The sequence below is a fragment of the Microtus oregoni genome, unplaced genomic scaffold (assembly GCF_018167655.1).
Source record: "Microtus oregoni isolate MIOR12 unplaced genomic scaffold, Mior012 000002F_ref0000024, whole genome shotgun sequence".
NCBI lineage: Eukaryota > Metazoa > Chordata > Mammalia > Rodentia > Cricetidae > Microtus > Microtus oregoni.
This window is the reverse complement of record NW_024543061.1, coordinates 34,924,432-34,943,425: the sequence shown is the minus strand read 5'-3', so window position 1 is coordinate 34,943,425 and position 18,994 is coordinate 34,924,432. Positions and strand designations below refer to the sequence as shown.

At 43.9% G+C, this 18,994-nt stretch overlaps 1 protein-coding gene across 19 annotated transcripts in view; it reads left to right on the top strand.

Annotated features, from left to right (window-relative positions):
• Positions 1-18,994, top strand: part of Magi1 (membrane associated guanylate kinase, WW and PDZ domain containing 1) — a 592,347-nt gene that overhangs the window by 348,210 nt on the left and 225,143 nt on the right. The window lies entirely within an intron of this gene.

Below are 18,994 nucleotides of genomic sequence, written 5' to 3'. Positions count from 1 at the left end.
TCTAGAAATGGAAGTGTCATTGTGTTTAATGGAGCGAGCCAGGCAGAGACCCTGAGACTGAGCAGGGTGGAAGCCACTATGTCTTTAAGGCCCTCGGTGGGGGTGTGCCACAGTCACTCTCCATCCCTACAACCAGATTTTAAAATCCCCACGTCTGGATTTGTAGGGAAAAAGAAGGATTTTCACAGATTAAAACTCTAAAAGATGTTCAATGCAACCAAATTTGAGCAAGCCAGATATAGACCATCAGGCCTCTGAAAGGGAAACCTGCAGGGTCAGGACAAGCAGGCCGTGGGTTGGTCCGCTGGGACTGGATAATCGACAGCCGCCTTAGAGTGGGACATGAACGCACCGTGTCCGTGAACAGGCTGGTCTTACCTCTGCATCTTGGGAAGACATGGCATTCATTCATTGATTCCGTTCACACCTCAAGGAAAGAGTGATTCTGGTTTTAGTACTGGGACTTTTACTTTCTGCTTTCTGTCACTTGGTTCTTTGAAGTTTGAAAGAGTTTTTAGAGGTACCATTTTTGAGACACCACCTCCTAGAGGAAGAATACTTTAATATTTACAGAGTCCTCCTCTTGCTATGACCTGTTGTATAGAAATGGTTTTCTTTAACTATACTTTGGAAGTAGTGTGCTAGACTGCCTGTGTTTGCTGATGTCACCATGAAATCACAATTGTGACTGACCAAAGGCTTCGCATAGATTTGAGAACCTTAGGAAATCCGTTTCTAGAATAATCACCTGCCCTCCATTTTGCTTGGTAGTAAATCAAGGCTCTGCGGGGAAGAGGAACACTGCAAAGGACTTGGGCAGCACTCTGTGGTCCTGTCTTGACTCGTTGGCAGCTGCATCAGACATAGAAGGGGTGACCTGTTAACGTGACTTAGTTGCCCTCACTCATTTCAGCTTTTCCATTTTGAATTGAAAACTTTAATCCCAATAATATCCTTGAATGATTCCGTATGTATTTAGATTCATTGCAATTCCTAATTCTAGTCTTGCAGATAGGGTAGGGATTTTCATCCCGTTTTTATTGATCTAGTAACCCAGTTTTGAGTGAGGATGTGGCTCTGGGCAACAGAATGGAGGCTGTATTATCCAGCTTGGTCCTCCCTGTCACACTGGCCCATATTACATACACCAAACTTCTGAAAGCAGGAGAGGAAACAGGGTCATAGGGAATTCATAGCAGAACCTCATCTTTTTGGCTCGTGAACCTCCTAGGGCCATTTCTAAGCTGTCCTGTGACTGCCTGTAGGTTATGGTTGCAGGTTGAATGCAACTTTGCCGAATTCAGAAATTGTAGACTCATGATTGTTCTCCATGTAATTTTTTTTCCCTACTTAGATTCCACTTTAAGAGATGGGGATGAAGCAAATTAGAACACCATTGCTTGATGCATCTGTGGTGTTACCATGGTTACATTTTTGGCAAGCTTTCCCATCTACCCTCCCCACCCGATCTCTTGTACTTGACTATGAGCTACATGGCTTGATTTTAAGTGTACCATTATTTAGAAAGTAGGTCCAAAAGACTTGGTTTAAAAAAAAATGGAAGAATAATGTTTGTCTTTTCTTAAAAAACCATTTGGTACTGATGTCCTATTTGTACGAAACTAGTAGATCAGGAATTTGGAAAGTGAAATTCGTGTTTGGACTGAAAAAGAAGATACAACACAATTCCCTGTACCGATCCAATTATAAAGTAGCAGAAAATGAGGTTTATTTTTTGTGCCTAGTGTGCTCTGTGTGTGTATGTATGTGTGTGTGTATAGGTTTATGTGTCCATGTATGTATGTATGTATGTATGTTATGCACATGCGTGTCCACCCACATGCACAAGTGTGTAAGTCGAGTTCAGAGGTCCATTTTTTTATGTCATTCCCCAGGTGCTGAAACCTTGGGTCCCTCTGGGTCCCTGACTGGGACTTGGGACTTACCATTCCAGCTCGGCTGGCTACCCAGAGAGTCACAGGGATCCACATGTCTTCACCTACTTAGCGCCAGGAATGCAAGCCTGTGTCACCACATCTGCCTTTCTATACTGTGGGTACAGGCCCTCATGCTTGTCTAGTAAACGCTTCGCCTACTGAGCTCCCTCCCCTGCCTGTGATGTGGTTTTTAACGTGAATTGACTAGGGTGATGTAGGATTCTGTGGCTGGCTTGGAATAGTCTGTCCCCATGTGTGTTTATTTTGACTCTTTGGCCCTATGCCTGGCAAAGCCGAGGTCTTTCTTGACCAGTGCCTTGTGTGAGTGGCTTTAGGAGCTGTGGCTGGGGAGAATCAGTCCTCCTTGTGTTGTAACAGGAACAGAAGTTCTTGTGATCTGTTGTGTCCCGCAGCCTCCATTGGCTGATACTCCCTGACCTCAGTGTGTGGGAGGGTGACCTCATGAGCAGGTAAATGCTAGAAGGGGGTTGAATTTATGTTCTCCACATTGTAGAAAATATCTTGACCATTGGCTCCTCTAGTCCGAGTCATCTTGACATCCTCAGCATGTGTGTTGTGATGCTGTCACAGCTCAGAACTCAGTCTTAAGCGTGACAATCGTCTGTTTTATTGGTAAGCAGAGGAACAACTGAACTTCTGCGCAGTTACAATTGGAAATACCATGCTGCTCTCTGCTCACCCCCTCTGTGGCTATTATTTTAATTTTGAGCACTGTCATTGAGGTGTAATTCCCATACCACCCTTGTCACCTGTGAATGCCTTCATGCAGTCCCATTTTTTTTAATTTTTATTTTATTTTATTTTATTTTATTATTTTTTGGTTTTTCAAGACAGGGTTTCTCTGTAGCTTTGGAGCCTGCCCTGGAACTAGCTCTGTAGACCAGGCTGGTCTCGAACTCACAGAGATCCGCCTGCTTCTGCCTCCCGAGTGCTGGGATTAAAGGCGTGCGCCACCACCGCCCAGCTCATGCAGTCCCATTTTTGTTGCAGCTATTTTCCCTTTTGTTTTTCTCTTCATTCAAGAACTTTGTTTCTACGGTAGAAGGAGAAGGTCATCATGGTAGAACTCAATTCTATTTACCCCTGAAAATCACTCCCCCCTCCCTAGGGGAAAAGTGAACCCAGAAAAGACAGCTAAATGCAGAAGGAGTCAGAGTCTGAGGGTGGCTCTGCCAGCTCTGTGGCCTCGTGCAGGCCACAGAACCCCTTTGATGCTCGTTAAATGGAAGGTAGTGGTCTACGCTCAATGAGAACTAGGTTCTTGTAGGCACGAGCAGCTTCCTAGCTGTGCAACACTTCATCTCACACTTGAGAACCATGTAATATAGTCTCTCTCAAACACACATACATGCACGCACGCACGCAAGCAGGCACACACGCACACATGTGCGGCATCTCACCATGTTCTAAGTTTACCATTCTTTCTTCTGCCCTACTTGTAGCTATTCTGAAGCACATGCAGCCATTGCCCAGCCCTGCCTAGTGCTTCAGCCACACAGCCGTCTTCCCGTCTCCTGCATACAGACGCCGTCTCCTGTGGGTTCACATTGCCTTCTCTGGCCGGTTCCTTACTTCATTTTAGGGTTCAGCGTCGATGCCTCTTCTCCCTTGAAGTTCTGCCTCATCTCCTTCACTGGGACAGGTGTCGTTGTTAGGGCTCTCAAGACTCTAACCCTCTATCTGACCTATGGTTCCTACTGTGTATCTGTCTGCCCTTTTCGATCTTTCTTTGCCAAGTCAGGTGGCGTATCTCCCTTGGTGACCTCTGCACTTCTAACCTGGTGCCTGAATAGTGAGATAACTATTTGTTGAGTGAATGAACAGAGCAGGTTGGTGTTTCTTCCTTGGGTCTGCATTCACAGCCTTTAAGAGCTACTTTTGCATAGGCTTGCAGATTGAAAGGCTGCTAACCTCAGAGACAGGCTGGTAAGGACTTCATTGGGGAGTTGGCAGGTAATCCAAGCCATCCTGAACATGATGCTAAGGAGCACTTTGCAGCGGTTCTTAATTATAGTCTCTATTGCTGCACCTTCCTCAATGATAGCCTTCCTGTTTTGTGACTTCTTGTCTTGGTTGGTGTGACAGCCTCTGAGATGGCTGCTTTGGTGTGGCCGCTTTCTGAGTGAGGATAAATACCTTACCTGACCGGGCTTGTCATTTGCCTTGCCGCCGCTGTCAGAGTAAGATGCAAGATGCAGCTCTAGGCTCATTCAGCAAGGTGGCTTCTCTGGAATGCTGAGTGCACCCCCTCCTGCCTCCTGCCTCTGGGGGCTCTGCTCTGAGGGGCTCATTTTTTTTTTCCACACAGGCAAACGAATGTCTCCTGAAGGAGGGAAGGAGCCTGTTTTACAGTTTATTGTTTTGTTGAGCAAGGCTCTCTGTGATACTGAGGCCATTGTAACCTGCCTACGAGGTATTGGTTATTAACTGGGAGGAGTTTACAGAGAGACTGTGTTTGGTCTCCAAGACATTTTAAATCTGATGTGATAAACGGGTGACCTTGTTCTTTATTTATAGAGGTGCCATATTCAGATAGACAGTTGAGCATCTGCCAACATTAACCTTTTTTTGCATAGAGCCATGCATTACTTTGGGGACTATTTGAACCTATTAGTTTTCTCTTAGGCGCTGTTGTTTCCACCTTGGCTTGTCTGAAATCAGCCCATTATCCCACGGTCTTTAATAATGAGAGCTAATGACATAGTATAACAAGAGCAACGAAGCTGCTGCTGACCGTCTTCTGGAATGTGTATCTGATGTTCAGGTTGTGTTTGATGTTAATGAAGTGCTTCTGATTGGATTTTGTAGAGAGGTCTGTAAGCATCTGAGGACTGTTGCGACTGTGACTGTTATCCTCTAATCAAAGTGCTGCCTAAAATGAAAAGGGGTGTGTGTGTGTGTGTGTGTGTGTGTGTGTATTTGCTCTTTGCAAAGCCTAATCTGGTTCATAACATTGATAGTCACTTATTTTGTGACTCTCTGTGTCTCAGGTGTTCTGCTGTGATTTGTACAGTTCACAGAGATTGCCTGTCTATCCTGTCAACTGTGTCTGTTTTAACCCTTAGCCTGCCATATCGTCTAGTTTATTTAACAAATAGTGCGGTAATGCGCAGAAGAGCATCACCACAAAGTGGGTCCGACCTCAGACCAGATCTCACTCTGCTCCCTTGGACCCCCTCACTGCCTGTGTCATTGGTGCTTGACACAGAGATGCTGACTGTCTGGGAGTTAGCCTCCTCTTCCCAAGTCATCTGTCAGCATGTCCAACCTGTGACCAACAGACCGTGTGTGTCCTAGCAGAGCTGTGATGTCCCAGCCTGACACAAAATCAGAAACTTATACTGAAATGGTTTTGGTGTTGTGGCTGTCTTGTTTTGTTTTGGTAACTCAGTTGCACCCAAGTGTGAACTCTGTAGACAGCAATGCTGTGTTGCAGTGTGAGAATGTTACACAGGCCTGGGATCTTCTACCTGAAGGTCTTCGCCGAGGCCAGTCCTTCTCCCGACTGCCATGAATTCCGAAAGTGAGCATTGCTGCTCCTTTTCAAGTTCTCTTTAGGCTGTCGCTATCTCAGAAAGTCTCTGGACTAGGGAATGTAGAGAAAACAGTATCACTCACAACTGGAGATACCAAGGGTCTGAGTTCAGCTAAGAGCCTTCTTGCTGTTTGGTCCCTTGACAGAGGCATGAGTGAGAGGAGGCCACTCCCCTCTGTTTGAAGCCCCCTCCGAGGATGAGATGTAGTTTGTTACTATTGCAGTTCATGTATTCTTAGTGTATGTAGCGAGAGAAGAGTGGACTGCTTCAGTCAGTGGTCTGTGCTGGTGTACCTAGTTTATTAATGATTGAACTCAAGTACAAACGCATTTCTAACAACTGCCAAACCCCAAGCTTTGGCTTTGCTTCTTTGCCTCCCGTGTCCTTGAAGGTCAGTTTTTTAAATGTATGTACTGAATCATAAAGTATCTCCTCTTAATAACATATGGCTTAGTCCTTGGCTCCGTCCAGGATCCTAATGTATCTATTAGGCAGCTGTGTTCATTTATTTAATTGGTTTATAATTTTAGCTGACATTTTCCATCAAGATCCGTTACAATTATAAAGCAATTTTCACAGTAATTTTTGAAGGTACATGAGAGTTTCCACAGTGTCCTTACCACCTATTATGTCAGAGAAGATTTTACTATATCTTAGTTTTTCAAAAAACATTTCAGTCCAGAGAATAAAACATATTGTATTTTGCACAGATTCCCCTTGTGTCAAGCATGTTCAGTAGAAACAAGTGCAAATAGGGCTGGGTGTCTGGCTCAGGGGGTTGAGTGCTCACCCCGCATTCATGAGCTCCCTACCCCTACCCTTTGGGTTTGATCCCTAGCATTACGTAAAACTGGGCATGGTGATGCTGTTAGTCAGGGTGCCCTAGAGGATCAGAATCAATCGAATTAATATACATTACAGCAGGAATGAATAGGTTGGCTTCCCTACTGCTGGCTGGGTAGCCCAGCAGCGGCTGTTCACACTCTTGAGAGGCTGACAGACTGTAACTGCTCAGTCCACAGGCTGGATGCTCCGCCACTCTCAGTCTGGTGCTCAAGGCCTGGAGAGCGCTGCCATTCAGCTCATGCTAGAAAGCGAAGAAGACTGGGTTCGCTTGTCAGTGGAGGATGGTGCCAGCAGGTGCAGCGATGCCATGGATGCACTTAGTAACATAGAGCCCAGGGAGTTTGAGGCTAGCCTGGACGACACCAAAACAAAACAGAAACCATGCGCATACCCCGTAAAACCCCACAAAAATACAATACATTTTCTAGCTATTTTTATGGATTATAAGCATTTATGTTAAAGTCTAGGTAAGGATACTTTTTCTTTTGTGTTTGATTGCCTTGCTAAATAAAGACCATGATGAAATAAGGGGTTAGTAGTACTTTGTGCTCTTCCAGAGGGCATGGGTTTGGTTCCAGCACTCAGATCAGGCAGGCCAGAATCTGATACCCTTCTCTGGCCTTTACGATCCTCTATACTCGTATGATATACATGCAGAAGAAAACACACACACACACACACACACACACAATAACATGTAAAATGGGCCATGTTATAGGTAACAGCTTCTTAATCTTTTATTTTTATCTACAACCTGTTTGCCTGAGAAATTTTTACCTGACCCCATGTATATAGATATATAAAATAAGTGTACAAATTGACATTTGTGGAGAAGAATTCATCAAACAACTTATTTTAAAGCAATTATTTGATATATCTCTATATATTTTTTGTCATTTACTAAAGATGAAAACAAATTTGCCTTAACAAGATGGATATGCTTGTCCATACTTATATAATGACTTAAATCTTTGCTAACTGTTTGATCATGTAGGATATAGAGCATTTTCCATGTCTTTGATTGTTGATTGGCAGATTGCTCCTATGATGCTGGGTACTGGGAATGCTACTTCATACAAGTACATAGTACAAAAGAGCAGAAGCATATTTAGGGCCATTTTAGAAAGTTTTGAAGCTCTGAGCTAATCTAAAACCAAAATTCATTGAACCATTTTTTTTTAATGAAACTCAAGTAAGCAGCTCAAACAGTAATTTTAAAAATCAGTCAGTTCAGCACAGTATCATCCAAAGATACACCATTTGATACATGCTGAGGAATGACAGTGGGGAAAATTTAAAGGCCTTTTGTTAACTAAATTATGTCCCTATAAGAGTGGAAAACTCTATGTGAACAGTAAACATGCTGTATTTTTAGAACCTCTTGCATCTGAAACCTGAGCCAAGCTCCTGTAGGCAGTGCTGCTGGTGTTCTATTTGATGACAGCATTTTCAGTGCGAGGTTGTATTTAGTGTTCAGAACAGAGGCTACAGTGCCATTGCAAAGTGAAACATGGGAGAACATGGCCACACATGCCTCAGATATGTTACATGTTTAGTTTAATTGTTCATCGTTGCACACTGAGCCGAAAGTTCCATATCCCCCACATTCAGTTACAGGACACTGTATGGGTTTCATCACACCATTCTAGAAACCGTTGGGCTGGCAAGATGACTCAGCAAACGAAAACACTCATCATGAGTGTCTAGGGACCTGAGTTCAATCCCTGAGAGCCATTTGGGAGGAAAAACCTTCTGAAAGTTGTCCTTTGACCTCCTCATGCACACCGTGGCACACAGTTAACTGCACTCACACACAACATACTCTCACACTCACATACACACACACACCTGCACTCACTCACACAGTGCACACACATACATTCAACACACACACACAAAAGAAAAACTGAGGTGTAAAATAAACTTCTCATTGTGATTTGACTCGATTTAGACTAGACAATGCCTATCACATTGCCATCACAATGGGAATGAAATTGTCATATTAGTGAATAGCATACTGCTTTTAAAATTAGACAGTTATCTGGGAAGGTAGCAGGGCTAACACAGTGCATGCAGCCCTGTATTAATATCCAGGAAAGTCCCCCTCATACCCCCCCCCACATAATTAACTAGTTACCGCTCCTGTCTGGAAATATGCATTGCCGTATTTATGGGTAGATGGCCGGGGGATACAACTAATATCAGTTCTTTACAAGAGAGGAAAAACAACTGAAAATATATTGCCTGTATTGAAAGGGAGAGAGAGAAGAAATAACAGGCCAGCAACAGGCAGTAGGCAGAGCTGTGGGTCAGTCTGGGAGAGGGCATGTGGTATCCTTTGTATCCGTTTTATTCTTTGGACATCTACAAATTTAGAGTCACTCTCAGATAAAATATTCTTAAAAGAAAATCAACTCATACCTAGAAGAAATAAATCAACCTACTTGTTATGTATTAGAAAAAGGATGTATATGCTCCATTTGGGGTTCATTCTTCCTGTCTTTACATCGGTGTCTTTAGATTGCTCTAAAGCTGGGATTTGGTGAGCACCTTGATAGGTCATGATGCAGAGACTAAGAGATGCACATAGCATGAGACAAGACTCTCTTGTGGAGTAATGAGTCTGTGTTAAGGGTTTTCGTTAGCGTGTTTCACGTCAGCTAGGTACTTCTGTTCTGCTGTTACCCTTCACAGATAGGGAGACTGAGCCTGATAACGTCCCCGTTCTCACCCTGTGCAGTAGGACTGGGACACCAGCACAGGACCCCCTCACATAACCGTCGTGTTTTCATTAGACTTTGGGTATGGAGCTGCGTGTATGCCGATCTAGAAAATTAAGTTAAGAATAATCATTTTAAGTCAGTTCTAAGGATTTGCTAATGAGATTCTAGATGAGTATAAAAGTATTCATAGAATGATAATTGTGTTATGAACATGTGCTGGATGCCGTACACGCCAGGTTTTACTCCACTACAGTAGAGTTGTCTCCTGATGGTCCTGTAACAGGGAACTGCTACTCTCCACGTTCAAGGTTAGATAGCTTGCTCAAAATTTTACCACCTCTAAGTTATAGATCTGTAGTGTATACTCTGCTAGATGCTCAATTGGAGAGAGAGTGGAATAAAATTACCACTCATTTTGGAGGTACATGCCTCAAAGATGCTTTCTAAATATTATGACATAATGTATTATCCAGGTAATATCTGCTCCAGACTTACTGGAAATCCAATTAAAAGAGTTCCTCATTCTTTCTCTTTTTAATCCTTTATTTACAGTACAATTTTTTTAACTTTTTTTTCTGATTAATTATGCATGCATGTCTACATTCAGATACACACGGACGGGAATCGAACTCGGGACCTCGGGCGCAGCGGGCAGCGCACTCAACCTCTGAGCCAGCTCTCTGGCTGTTTACAGTACAAAATTTAAACACGATCTTGGTTCTAAAACTGATACTTGCAGGTCTGTGGATCCCACTCTGTGGCAAGCCGGGAAGCACGAACAAACTGGTTCAGTTTATCAGACTCAAGGGTGAATGTCACTCAAGAAAGGGAAACCTGATTCACTCTTGGTCTATATTACGTTTCTCTGGGAGATTACCGTGGGAAGGTTGACATTACAGTTGAGGCCTGTGGGCATATTTTCCTCTGATCTTTCTCATCACTAGAAGTCCTTCAGTGGTTTTTCCAAACACCATTCACTTCCCATCCAGCCAATCACATTTAGAATATGTGATTTAAAAACAAACAAACAAAGAAACAGACTGGAAGCCAATTGGACTGGACCACTGGAAAGCAAGCCTGGAGCTGAGGGTCTTAAGTTTTAATTTTTTCAACTGCAAATGGCCCCTGGTGAATACCGGTGACTCCATTGCCATCTCCACAGAAACGCTACCCTGCTCAGGAAATCCTTCATGACTCTGTGGAAGGTGCTCACTTTTTTTTTTCTGTCAGATCACCATCTTTTTTGGACTCTCCAGTGCAGAACTACCTGAACTCCTCTCCAGTCATAGGCACTAGATCTGTGTGGCCAGCTTCCTAGCTGCCAATGCAAACATCAGAGAGCACCACTGGGTGGACTGGGCTGGAACTGGCCACCCCATGGCTCTGACCCAAGTTCTTCGCTCTTAATTCAGCTCAGTAAATAATTGGGATCCTAGGCTTGGTGTGGTGGTACATGACTTCATCCCAGCACTTGGAGGCAAAGGCAGAATTTTTTTGCTTCTATCTTTTTGTTGTTGTTGTTGTTGTTGCTTGTTTGTTTGTTATTTGTCTTTTCAAGACAGAGTCTCACTGTCTAGCCCTGGCAGTCCTGGAACTCCCTATATAATGAGCTATATAATGAGACCCCGTCTCAAAGAGTCAGGGTTCTGTTTGTTATGACTTGAGTCAGTAGTTCCCCTCTCCTTACTCATATCTTAAAGACCTGCTCCCTAGTCTGGCTTGCCTGTTTTGCAAGCTGTGGACCTTCTAGACATGGAGCCAGCTGTTGAATGTAGTTACTATGAACAGCATTCGAAGGGTATACCTACCCATGGTTCTTACCTCCTCCTTTGCGGTCTTGTCTGATGGCATGCGAATAGCTTCAGCCACGTACTTCCAGCTCTCTCAGCTGATCCACTCTGCCATGCTTTCTCAGTGGTTGGTGATGGACTAAGACGCCCCCGCCCCCAAACTGGGAACCAAAAGAAATTTGTCCTTTATTCTTTCAGATATTTTGGCCACAGTGAAACAAATATAATTGGTCCTTAATGAGTAGTGAGTGTACATCCTGACTTTCTGAATTAAAACATCTGCTTATCTAGCCCATGTCTATTCATTCTTTTCTCTAGCTCCTGGGAAAATGTTTACTGAACAGCAGTACCCAGCAGATGAATGTGTTGGGTTCTCAGTATGAGAAATACGCTGGGTGAATGTCCTCCTTTGAGGGTGTTTACTGTGTAGTGGAGAAGACAAAATACGTGTCTGAGATAGTGTCATGTGACATGGGATGAAGCAGCGGAGAAACCCCCAAACATCTACACACAGCTCCAAGACAGCCAAGGCTACATAGTGAGACCCTGTCTCAAAAAAAGTGTGTGTGTAGGGGCGACTTCAAATTCTTAAATTTGACGTTCATGATGAACAGGAGACTTGAGACAAATGATCTTGGCCCTACTTGTCCTGTGCAGTTCTTGATCGGTATGTCATGCTTAACATTTGGTTGCCTGTTAAATGAAGACGCCCAGGAGGCGAGTTGACAGACTTTAAGGACCCTCTACATGAGCAAGGTGTTCTCTGGCAACCCTCAGGCCTGCCCCAGGGCTTTGCCTTCTCCTCACCCTGCTCTCACTCTCAAGCCTTCTCATCTGTTTGACTCATGCAGAGTTGGGGTCTTCTGACCTTTCCTGCCTGTAAGAAGTGGGCCGTTCTGTTGTCTTAGGGACTTTGTTTTGAGAACGTGTTTTGGGTAAAATGGAAATGAAATCATTTTCAAGGTCACTGGCTGATACCTGTGGGGGATTTATTCCTCTGGCTTGTGTATGTGAGTGTGTTTGTTGTTTTCTTCTCACCCGTCTCCTAGGATGGAGTATTAAGTCCTCGCAGCATATGGGAGCCACAGCTTCTACAATCTTTGTTTCATCTACTGAGTCAAAAGATATACATGTCTTGTTTTCATCTCTAATTGGTTTTCCATAGCTTCAGCTTCACTTAATTAGGATTTGAGGGAGAAACGCCACATCTGTTTCACCAGAAGTTTGAAAGAAAGCATTGCTTGAGTGGAAGATGAAATGTTCTTTTGTTGGGTGGTATGACTTAAAATGAGGCACGCTGTGAAACCACTGTGGGGGAAAGTTTGGACTTGGCTGTTAGAGTGCCTGCCAAGCTAGTATGAGAACTTGAATTCGGATCTCCAGCCCCCTATAAAAAGTCAAGTGTGGGGCACTCACCTGTAGCTCTAGTGCTAGGGAGCCAGAGCCAAGATGATCCTTAGAGCTCACTGACCAGATAGACTTGCAGAGTCAGTGAGCTCCAATTCAATCAGAGATGAATGGCTCCCAAAAGTCAGGTAGAGAGCAATAGAGGAAGTGACTTGACTTTGGCCTCTGACCTCCACACATGGGTGCATATACATGTGCAGGTGTGTGTGTGTCGTGTACTCTGTCACATTTCCGACAGTGAAACTCACAGTGACCCTGGGTGACACTGAGTCATGTTTTGTTTTGAGGACCGTGGTCTTGAGGTTTTATTGAGTTTTGTTTGTTTAATTGTTACTCGGTTCTACTCTTCTCAAAGGGTGGACATCTACATTGTGCCTTGTGCATTTTGTCAGAATTGCACACCTGCACAAATTCACACTGAGAAAAGGTAACAAGCCACATGACTAAACATAGATAACAATCATGAGTTAATTTAAGTTGTAAGAGCTAGTTAGTAATAAACCTGAGCAATAGGCCAAAGAGTTTCTAATTAATATAAGGCTCTATGTGCTTCTTTGGGACCAGGTGGGACCGAAACTTGCTTCAACACCCTTATATCTCCAACTATGAATACTTTGTTCCCTTCTCAGAAGTAACCACGATTTTGATGCTGTATATTTAAACACATTTTTCTTCTTGAGCTTCATCTAAGTATAACCATGTAATATATATGCTTTTTTTCTGTGTTCTTTTTTATATATTTATCCCTTCTCCTGCCGTTTTTGTGCGTGCGTGTGTGAGAGAGAGAGAGAGAGAGAGAGCTTGTATGTGTTGATTCTTTTCTTCTACCTTACATGCCTATATAACACCTCACTCCCCCACCCATATCCCTATGTATGATTTAGTACCTCCTATATGGTTGGGGCAACCAAGCTTTTTTACAGACATGAAAACATATGACTTGTTACATGAAGAACAGCCCCTAGCATTCTAGGAATCTGTCCGTGGGCAAATAGGGCTTATAGGATAGGAGTTTTGTTTTATTGGTCTTTTAAGCATGGTTACTAAACTTAAAACTTAACTTTATGTATACATTTGTGTGTGTGTGTGTGTGTGTGTGTGTGTGTGTGTGATCACCAAAAAAAAAAAAGTTCACTGGGGCTTGGAGGAGATGGATCACTTGATAAAGAGCTTGTTTGCAAGCACCAAGACCTGAGTTTGGTCTCCAGAACCCATGTGAAGATATCTGGATGTGATGACATTGATTTGTGATCGAAGTGATGGGGAGGCAGAGACCGGCAGATCCCTAGGGTTAGCCCAGTCTAGTCAGTGAGTTTCAGATTCAGTGAGTGGCTTTGTCTCAATAAAAACACGATAGGTGGCACCTGAGGAATGATACAGCTTGAGGTTGTCTCCTGTCCTCTACATGCATGCGTGCACATTCCCATGCAGAAGTGCACCTCGCATGTATGAACATGCGTGCACATATGCACACACTTAGAGAAAACCCTACAGAGTGGGTCCGGGTTTCCCTGCTTTTTAGGTAGGCTGCAATGAGAATGACACAGGAAGTGTGAGTCACCAAGCACAAAGCAGTAAGCGCTCTGTTCCAGGCATGAAGAAGGCTCAGGCGAGCAGCATCTAAATTAAGAAAAAGAAAATCTATTCTTGTATCAGGGGTCAGATTCATTAAGACATTTTTATGTTGTGCCCCCCCCCCAGCCCCCATTCTCTTTATGTGTCCTTACCTGCTTCCTATTCTTTTGCAGTACAAAGAGAGAATGGTCACATGTATAATGCATACTGGGCTAACGTGGCTGCTTTGTTACAAAGGCACACTAATGGTCATATCAATTCTCCTAAGAAGCTTGTCTTTGCAAGGGAGACAAATGGGGAGTAGAAGTGAGTTTCTGAAAAGAGGGCACTGAGATAAAATGTAGAAGTGGCACTCAATTAGAGCCATCTTCCTGCCCCAGTAAGGAGCATGCAGGAAAAGGGCCTGGGTTTTATCGTTCATTTCTTCCTCCACCTTTGTTACCTAGCGTCTCAGAGACTCACTTTGTTCATCTGTGAAGTAGAGAGAGCAGCACCTTCCTTACACTGCCTTGCCCTGAGGCTTTGCAGAGTGGCTGACCTTCAGGCAGAGAGCACTGTTTCGGAAGCTGCTAGGATGAGATGGGTGATGTTCACGGGGAGAGTGCTGGTGCTGGTGAGGATGAAGAAGGTGCCCCTTTGGCTAAGAGGGACCATGCCTGCCCCTGCTATCTCCAGGCTCTGTTTCAGGACAGAGGCAATAACAGTTCCAAGGGGGTGGTGATTGTTGCAGCAAGAAGAGCAATGTTAGTGAAAAAGGCGCCTCTCACCTGGGAGGAACCTCTGTAGGTTCCTGGATGCCCCTTTAAAGGCGTATCAGGCTCAGGGCTTGAGCCAACCCAACCTGGGCATCCCAAATGACGTACAATGGACTTTATTATTTGATTTGTGTATTTCAAATTATGTGTGAACAGGGCTGTAGTAGGACATGTCTTTAACCTCAGCACTCTGTAGGCAGAAGCAGGAAGATCTCTGAGTTCTAGGCCAGCCTCTCTCACAGAGTGAATTCCTGGACAGCCAGGGTTATGCAGAGAAACCCTGTCTCAGGATGGGATGGGAGGAGTATGTGTAAGGACAAAATCATAGTGATTTGAAACGACACTAGAACTGACTTTAGGCAGCTTCCCTCATCCAGGCTTTGGGAACACTGATACACTTCGGAACACTGCTGGGGTTGTTAGTAAGAGACACTGCTACACTTGGGAACACTGTTGGGGTTGTTAGTAAGGGACACTGATACACTCTGGAACACTGTTGGGGTTGTTCATAAGTGCAGACTTCCAGGGTGGACTCACACTCCCTCCATCTGACTTTGTAGACTTGGATAGGTTGCTTTCCTGAGGTTTCCTAATTTCTGACACACAGGATATGCTATGGTCCCCATAGACTTAAGAGAGAGGACTGAGAGACACAGCATTTGAAAATACGACCGGGCACACAGTTGGTGGCGGTGGTGCTGATATAAATCCATGGACTTGATGAGTAGCGTCAAATTCGGTGATGCTTATTTATGAGCTCGGTGGAGGGTACAAAGAAAGGTGTGTTTTAAGCTTGCCTACCAGACCATGTCGACTCACTCAGCCTCAACTGTGTGTTGTGGCTACAAGCAGGCTTTGGTTCTATAATTCTGTCACCAAATGTTCCACACTCTTTGGAGCAGTTGCAATTGAGATAAATCTGCTGTATAACTAGTCTACCATTGAGCAATCTGTAATTTACCGACATAAAACACACTCACCTGCCCGTTAAAATGGTGAGTGGGCTAGTGTAGCCTTGTTTTTTCTCTCCCCCTCATTAACTGTGACGGCCTTAAACGTGCTCTAAAGGTAGGGCAGGCAGTACCGAGGGGCCTGGTTGGCCTGCTGGGCTTCTACTTTTGTTGCCATTTCTTGAGCTCTCTGAGATGAATGGCTGTCTGGATGAGGAGCTTTTCCGCCGTAGTGCACAGCCCCCACGAAGCACACCGTACTGCACCGCATTTCCCCCAACACTTACACATCTATGTCTCCTCACCTATGTGGCTACTCACTGTAACATCTTCCTCAGGTCGTAACGTACCACACGTGAAGAGTTCAAGCATCATGTCCTCTGTCCTTGTGTGTTCCGAGGCCAGGAGGAGTCACAGCAGAGCAGACCAAAGGCTGATGATGGCACAGGCTTACTGAAGCTTGCGCAGTGTTGCGGATGGAGGGGTGTGCCCTTGTCAAACAGTCCGTCTGTAGGGAGGCCCTGCAAATAAAGCTTCCACGACGGCGGCAGCTTTCCAGTTCGGCACGAATTTGGAGTTTCCGGAACTTTTATCTTTGATGGCGCCATTGTAGAATGGTTTTTCTCCTCCTAGCCCTCTTGCATAAATCTCCTCCCATGAACCATTGCCAATAACAACTGGAAGGCTGCTGGTCGGCAAACCCCTATGGCCTTAAAGAAGCTGGGTTCTTTCCACCTTAGAGGATGCTGTCAAATGGGACAACTGCAAGGAAATGCTCTCCTGCTACGCAGCTTCCTTTCCGTGGTGAAACTGACTGCATTTAGAATTGAGTTATTTCCCATCTGCTCTATGGTTCCCCAGCTAACCTAGGAAAGCCTTGGAGTTGTCGTTGGGATTGTTTCCTGGACGGGTGGAGGGGTCACGTCCTCATATATTTGTGGCAATACAAGTCAAAAACCCAGCTGGAAAAATGACATTTTAAATTGTTACATTTTTTTTCTCTTTTCATTTATGGAAGTCAGAGGTTCTTATAAGGAAGATGCATCTCTGTGGCCCATTCGAACTGGGAAGTGATTTGCCATCTGTCTTCGACGTTATGTGAAAGTCACCAGACTCCATATGCAGAAAAAAACGTCCATAGTGACTTTTCCACCACGTCTTGGTTATACCTTGACATAATATTTTGACATTAAGGTCCTTTAAATAACTTTAAAAGGATCAGATAAGCTGATATTCTTTTGTTTAGCATCTTTTTCACCAGCAGTATATGTTACTTCCTGAATGAGCCTTAAGTTAACCTTAAGAGACAATCAATGTGCTTTTTCTGGTGAAACTTTGCTGCGGAATTCAAACAGGTGTGCTTGAAAGTCGTGTCCTTTGAAAAGGGTTTCATTTTGATCAGTGTTTCCTTTGTTCTATAAAGCCAGTATTTCTTGGTTTGGAGACATGTTTTTCTGCATTTGGGTGTGGTGAAACAAAGATGTATGCATGTAATGTTACACTTTTTTTTTCTTGAAAAACCTATTAAAGATGTAGCTTATAATTAATAACATTTTAAAACTGTTGTTTATTTTCTCAGTGTCTCATGTATCCGAGGCTGACCTTGAACTTGCTTTATACTAAGGTGGCATTGAGCTTCCTATCCTCTTTCCCCCTTATCTTGAGTGCTAAGTGCTGGAATAATGTGCTTAAACCACCACACTGTATTAATGCAGTGCTAGGAATTGAACCTGGGCCTTGTGTATACTGGGCAAACACGCTATCGTCTGAACTACATCTCCAGCCCCAGACTTAGGAAAGTTTGGTATTGAAAATTTAAAAAAAAAAATTACCTTGTGCTATGAATGGTTTAAAAACTGTCTCTGTCAATTCAGATGTTGAAGACAAATGGCCAGTGTGATATATGACTTTTTGGTGACAGGTCAAGTGTGAGTGTGGAAGGAATTAGTGCTGTTATGAGAGGGCTTAGGAGAATATGTCTGCGTTCTGTCTTGGCTCTGCCCAATGATGACCCAGTGTTCCTCCTTCTGAGCATGCAGAGACAAGCTGCCATCTTAGGACAAGGTCCCCGTAAGACTTCCAAGCCCATTGGCCTCTTGACTTTGAACTCTCCAGCTAACAGAACTGTGTGACACAAACTTCACAGGTTTCTACTTCTTACAAACATTCCATAAATGGGCTAAGACACAGGCTATTTGTTTTCGTTACTGTGTTTTGGATTTGTGTGTATATGCTGGTACGTCAGCTATCAGGCCCCTTTTTTTACCCCCATGGCCCTATCACTTAGCAAGAAGTTCCACCCACATTATTAATCAATACCTTAGAGTTTTCCATCCCATATAATTATCAAGTTTTGTTATTGTATCAATAACATAAATTATGTTATTAAAAATAAAAGCACAAAAATTTAGTGTGACCTTTGTAATACCATAGTGTTTCCCTTTTGTCAGACAACCATGGACTGTTATTTAAATCCTCTAATCATTTGCCTAGCATGTGTGGGACGCCCAGGGCTTCCAGCACCCCATTCCTAATATATACAACATATACGCATCCGTTTGTGTCCTGGATGTAGTCTGACTGTACAGCTCAGTACTTGCTAAGGGCCCTGGATTTAATTCATAGCACTGCAAAAACAAAATGAAACAGAAATTCCCTCTGACAGCTTTTTCTAATAATTTATCAATGTGTTCTGAATTGCCTTTCCCTCAGGGTGACAAAGTAGTTGAACACCGTCAGCATACAGCAAAAGGGTGGTTTTCGGGGGGTTTTGGACCATGGTTGTTCAGCCCTATTGCTCTGGGGCCTGTGGGCACAAAGCATCACAGGAGAAGCGTCTGGTTGAAGAGATCTCTTCATGTCATGGTGATTGAGCAGTATATACGTGAGAGGAAGATGCAAGGATCCTAATGCCTTCAGGGGCATGCCCCTAACAACCCACCTTCCTTCAGGGTTCCCTTCCTTCAGGCTGCCTTACCTCCCAGTGGGGCCACAATAAAACAACCAAATGTTTAGCACTTTGTGGGATGTTAGGATCCAAACCTTGTGCTCATAACATGTATGAGCATATAAGACACATGATGTATAGTCAAGAATGTCCATTTAGGGGACTATATAGTGGTCACCACACTCTTAAAGACTGCATGAGAGCTTTCTGTAAAATATCCTGGCATGTGTGTTATTTGCTTGTTTGTTTCAGTGATTGGGTACAGAGAGGAGAAGATAGTTCTTTCATCTGTTTTTGTTTGTGTGTGTGTTTGAGACAGGGTTTCTCTGTGTGTAGCTGTGATTGTCCTGGAACTCGTTCTGGAGACCAGGCTGGCCTCGAACTCACAGAGGCCCGCTTTCCTCTTCGTTGAGTGCTGGTATTAAAGGCCTATGCCACCACCACCCGCTGGTTCTTTCATCTTAATTGCATCTTATTCAGTCATTTCTCTACTCTGGTTTTCTATTA